At 35.7% G+C, this 6,278-nt stretch overlaps 1 protein-coding gene across 1 annotated transcript in view; it reads right to left on the minus strand.

Annotated features, from left to right (window-relative positions):
• Positions 1–5,504, minus strand: part of LOC145254717 (uncharacterized) — a 281,182-nt gene extending 275,678 nt beyond the window's left edge. Inside the window, exon 1 of the mRNA XM_080113438.1 lies at positions 5,236–5,504. The gene's annotated coding sequence lies outside the window, so the exon portion shown is untranslated. The remainder of the gene's footprint in view (positions 1–5,235) is intronic.
• Positions 5,505–6,278: the final 774 nt, after the last annotated feature.

Raw genomic sequence — 6,278 nt, forward strand, 5'->3', positions numbered from 1 at the left:
TTCATGAGCTGGGCCCGCCGACAGAGATTCTGACGGATAATAGCATTGCCTGTCAGAGTAGCTTCTTTAAAACATTCTAAATGAATGTAGAATCCGGTTTTGATTCTTTCGTGCATAGATCCCCTCTTGTAACAGTATCATCAAGAAAAGTCACATAACTCTAACACATGTGGCCGCCAGAAAAGGATTTAATCTACCGGAAGCAGTATACTGGTACAATCTTACTTTAAGGAATGACGTGCCCTCTGCTATAGCACTTATCAATATGGTTTATCTGTACTGCATATCGCTGAAAGGAATGCATGGAATATCAGCGCAGCACTAGTAGTGTCAGAAATTTCCATAAAAAATGCGTGATAAAAACTTGAATAATTAGACTTTCTATCTTTCGAAGCTTATAACTACTTGAAAAATGTCATTTAAACCCTATATTTTTTCAATAAAATTAGCAAAGACACAATTTTGAAATAATGAAAGGTTTAATTTCAAAATATGCAATATTTGTTTTCAAATAGGTTTTCTTTAAAAATAGATTTCAAGAAAATTAACGAACGGAAGTTGGAAAATTTATTTATCCGCACTGAATTCCGGACAACGTCGAGTATTTTCTGCTTGTATATATATATATATATATATATATCTATAAAAGTGAGAATGTGTATGTATGCATGTGTTAGGACAACTGTCAACTTATATATACAAATTTCTTTGATCTACAGAATTGAAGTTTGGTATATAGGATATTCAGACATCTGACAAAATTTAATCGGTTTTTACCCGGAAAAAAGTGATGCTAGGCGGTTAAAATGGAGGGGGAAGTCATCGATGTTTTATGTTTGTCAACTGTTTCCCAACTGCGCATGCGCGAATCGTTTACATGACAGCTTCCTCATGTTAAGAGTTTGGCATAATGGTTATGGTAGTTGATTCACTGTCTTAAGGTTCTGGTTTCGATTTCAGCTTGAGTATATATTTTTTTCTTACAAGAAGTGAACTGTTAAAAAAAAAACAATACTCGCATCCACGTATCTGAGTTTTTAACTTCAAAATATTTTTAAGGAATTTAACGTAACCTGAAATACCGGCAAAACGCTGGGTAAATCTGCTAGTATGAAATAAAAATGAAAGTAAAAAGACATTCGAGTATAAGACGTGTTACATAGCGATAAAAAAGGGTGAGTGTTCATTATACTTAGATATTAATAGAACGTTACTTGCACCTTAAAGTATCCTTTAACTTTACAAGGTTACAACTTGCCCATATATGGAGTTTTGTTGTCACATTTTGGGCCGGTGCTTCTGCTACTAGTCTTTCCCTCTTAGACAGAGCTCAAAAGAGACTCGCCAACCTGATAGGTCCCGAACTGTGATCTAAGCTTCAACCTCTGTCTCATCGACGAAATGTTGCATTCATCTGCCTGTTTTACAAGTTGCTAATACCCCAGACAAACCCGAAAAGCAGCAAAGTCCACCCCTACACAGTAGAGATCCCTAGATGCAAGAAAGCCATCTACTCTAATAGTTTTTTTTTCCCCGGGACTGCTAGACTTTGGAATTTCCTTCAGAATTCCTGCTTCTCTAACTGTACTGACATGCAGAAGTTCAAGTGTAATGTGAACAGACATCTTGTTGCTCAACTCCCTATACATGTCCCTGATTATAACCCCCATATCAAAGAGGCACTGTGCCTTGTTTGGGTTGAAAATGGAATTTTTAAAAAAATAATGAATGCTTGTATATTTATGTTACGATGCTATTTTTTTTAAATATTATTTTAAGTTAAATTCAATTTTTACGATTTTTTTGTTAAGTAAATTTCAGTGAAAGTAAAAAATAGTTACAAACACCCTCCCTTTCCCGGGTTAAGAATAGGTTTCTAAATAAGGATGTTATTATTTCAGCGCGGTAACATAGATGCAGAAGAACAAAACATGCATTTTAAATCACTAACGGACAGGGGGTGGGGGGACTCTGCCTCATCGTGAAATACGCTTAAATATAATGTTTTAATTCATCAAGATTTCGTATATATTATTAAAAAGTCATGGTTTCAAAAGTAAAAAAAATAAGTATTTGCGTGCCATCAGAGCTGGCGACGTTACCACTATAGAAACGTGACACGCATATAAATTAATTAAAAATTAAGAATAAGATGAACGTGCAAAATGTCTAAAGATTTTTTTCCAATTTGACCCATTTTTGACCCATTAAAATGTATTTTAACTGGCTTAAGAAATAAACGATCAGTAAAAAATCCAATCATTTGAGGTTCCTAGCGACGCTCAGCGACTTATAGTTTTGCGGGAGATAGACTTTGAAAATATGGAGACAGTTGGTTGGTTTGTTGGGTGGGTGGCTGTATTTGTTTTACAGCATATCAACCCTTTTCAGGTTATTTAATGCCGAATCCAGAGATTTTGAAAAAATTAAGAGAATATATTTGTTTTTTCAAGTCAGTTTCTATTTAACCCATAGTTGGGACCCTAACAGGTACTACCACTCCGGGTCAGAGTGGACCTGGGAGCAATGACAATTAAAGGGTAGCTCCACACTTTCCAAAGCCCGCAAGCTGGGGCCACACCATCGGATATAGTTTAAGGTCATATCCAGACATATAACCTTTTATATATTAGACTATACAAGCAGCCCTTATCAAGGTCCGGATGCCACTCAAGGTTAATAAATATCAGGTAAAAAAATATCATAGTGATCGGTAACGGTGGAAATTGGGTAGAAATGTATTATTCAAGAAGACGGCTCAACAAGAACTTGGTTACATTGGACTTTAAATCGATCATGTTGTAGTTAGCTGGGAAGCATTCCGTGGAACGTAACCTGAAATACCGGCAAAACGCTGGGTAAATCTGCTAGTATGAAATAAAAATGAAAGTAAAAAGACATTCGAGTATAAGACGTGTTACATAGAGATAAAAAAGGGTGAGTGTTCATTATACTTAGATATTAATAGAACGTTACTTGCACCTTAAAGTATCCTTTAACTTTACAAGGTTACAACTTGCCCATATACGGAGATTTGTTGTCACATTTTGGGGCGGTGCTTCTGCTACTAGTCTTTCCCTCTTAGACAGAGCTCAAAAGAGACTCGACAACCTGATAGGTCCCGAACTGTGATCTAAGCTTCAACCTCTGTCTCATCGACGAAATGTTGCATTCATCTGCCTGTTTTACAAGTTGCTAATACCCCAGACAAACCCGAAAAGCAGCAAAGTCCACCCCTACACAGTAGAGATCCTTAGATGTAAGAAAGCCATCTACTCTAATAGTTTTTTTTCCCCGGGACTGCTAGACTTTGGAATTTCCTTCAGAATTCCTGCTTCTCTAACTGTACTGACATGCAGAAGTTCAAGTGTAATGTGAACAGACATCTTGTTGCTCAACTCCCTATACATGTCCCTGATTATAACCCCCATATCAAAGAGGCACTGTGCCTTGTTTGGGTTGAAAATGGAATTTTTAAAAAAATAATGAATGCTTGTATATTTATGTTACGATGCTATTTTTTAAAATATTATTTTAAGTTAAATTCAATTTTTACGATTTTTTTGTTAAGTAAATTTCAGTGAAAGTAAAAAATAGTTACAAACACCCTCCCTTTCCCAGGTTAAGAATAGGTTTCTAAATAACGATGTTATTATTTTAGCGCGGTAACATAGATGCACAAGAACAAAACATGCATTTTAAATCACTAACGGACAGGGAGTGGGGGACTTTGCCTCATCGTGAAATACGCTTAAATATAATGTTTTAATTCATCAAGATTTCGTATATATTATTAAAAAGTCATGGTTTCAAAAGTAAAAATATAAGTATTTGCGTGCCATCAGAGCTGGCGACGTTACCACTATAGAAACGTGACACGCATATAAATTAATTAAAAATTAAGAATGAGATGAACGTGCAAAATGTCTAAAGATTTTTTTCCAATTTGACCCATTTTTGACCCATTAAAAACTATTTAACTGGCTTAAGAAATCAACGATCAGTAAAAAATCCAATCATTTGAGGTTCCTAGCGACGTTCAGCGACATGTAGTTTTGCGGGAGATAGACTTTGAAAATATGGAGACAGTTGGTTGGTTGGTTGGTTGGGTGGCTGTATTTGTTTTACAGCGTATCAACACTTTTCAGGTTATTTAATGCCGAATCCAGAGATTTTGAAAAAATTAATAGAATATATTTGTTTTTTCAAGTCAGTTTCTATTTAACCCATAGTTGGGACCCTAACAGGTACTACCACTCCGGGTCAGAGTGGACCTGGGAGCAATGACAATTAAAGGGTAGCTCCACACTTTCCAAAGCCCGCAAGCTGGGGCCACACCATCGGATATAGTTTAAGGTCATATCCAGACATATAACCTTTTATATATTAGACTATACAAGCAGCCCTTATCAAGGTCCGGATGCCACTCAAGGTTAATAAATATCAGGTAAAAAAATATCATAGTGATCGGTAACGGTGGAAATTGGGTAGAAATGTATTATTCAAGAAGACGGCTCAACAAGAACTTGGTTACATTGGACTTTAAATCGATCATGTTGTAGTTAGCTGGGAAGCATTCCGTGGAACTGTGTTCCACAGACGGTCAGTTCTAGTGAAGAATCTTTACTCGTAGAATTTTCGTATAGTTTTTGGCACAAACAGAGAGTAAGGAAATTGTTGACAGTTGTTGTAGCCAGACGAGTGTTTTTTGTTCATTTTTTTATTGCATTTTCATCCGCAACAATGGCCCAGTGCCACTTTGATGTAATGGCTAATATCTGGGACATAAATTGCAGGGATACTGTGTAGGGAGTTGAGCAGCAAGATGTCTTGTCGATCACATTACACTTGAACTTCTGCAGTTGAGGAAACAGGAACCCGGGAGGGAATTCCAAAGTCTAACAGTTTTGGGAGAGAAATTATTAGAGTACAAGATTTTCTGACATCTAGGTATCTCTACTGTGAAGGGGTGGGATTTTGCTGCTCGTCGTGTTTGTCGGGGGTGGTACGTCGAGCTTGTTGTTTGTTGTGAATGGTTGGGCGGGGGGGGGCGAAGAGGGCATAGTAACCTCTTACGCTTCAGCGGCAATATGATTTGTCTTTAACTAGAATATAAATAATGAAAAAGAGGAGATAATGCCTAGGAAGATAGGAGTGAACGTAAGTATATATCACTCTGCTATTAGCCGGAGGGGCTGTGTCAGATTTTTAAGAAAAGAATAAAAAAAAACTTACCTTTTTTAAAATAGTAATTCACTGTTAGTCCATGTTTGTATTGTTCTTAAATGAAAACATCTGATAATTGATACAGTTTCATATGGGCTAAAGGTCTTAGTTGCGAAAGAGTCATGTAGATGTCTACAAAATCTCTCTATTATTAAATCTATTTGTTGTACACGCATATAAGTTTGAATGCATAAGATTTCTTTCGAAATTTCTCCGACGCTGTAACTAGCAAACGATTAAATGAGAGAAACAAGGGAGTGCTTGCCACTGCTTTCTTTTTTTTTTACGCTGGATTTATTTATATACATAGACGTCTACCCCAAAAGCCAAACTCCACCCTTTCGTAGGCTATCCCCTCCACCCTACTCTTTTTTATTTGCTTTATTCCGTTGCTAGTTTTACATGTGCCTCTCTCACTGTCTCATTTTCTAATTCCTCCTCCATTTCCTTTGACAGACCGTCCTACAATCCCCCTGTCTCTTTCTCAGTCTCACTTTATTTCTTTGCTTGCCTATCCTATAAGCATAAGGCTCTCTCCCTCTGACGGTCCTACAAACATTTACTTCTCTCCCTCTCTCTCCCTCTCTCTTTCTCTCACTCTCACATTCTATATCTATATATTCCTCTATCTATCAATCTATCTATCTCTTTATATATATATATATATATATATGTGTGTGTATAATTTTATTTTTAAAACAATATATATATATATATATATTTATATATATATATATATATATATATATATATATATATATATATATATATATATATATATATATATATATATATATATTCCCATTGGGTCCCGATTTCGAATCTCGCTAGATACAGCCACTCTGGTGTGTCGTAGACGACGAAACACGTGTCAGTGGATAATTACATTTTAAAAATAATATATATATATATATATATATATATATATATATATATATATGTATATATATATATATATACCGCTCCCTTAGTGGGGGTACCAGGTTGGTTAAAAAAGATAAATTATTCCCAACTCGCATTTAGGTAAAAATGCACTTTCGTAAATAATTGAA

This window comes from Euprymna scolopes, chromosome 30 (assembly GCF_053919585.1).
Source record: "Euprymna scolopes isolate OS-2025 chromosome 30, ASM5391958v1, whole genome shotgun sequence".
NCBI classification, from domain to species: Eukaryota; Metazoa; Mollusca; class Cephalopoda; order Sepiida; family Sepiolidae; genus Euprymna; species Euprymna scolopes.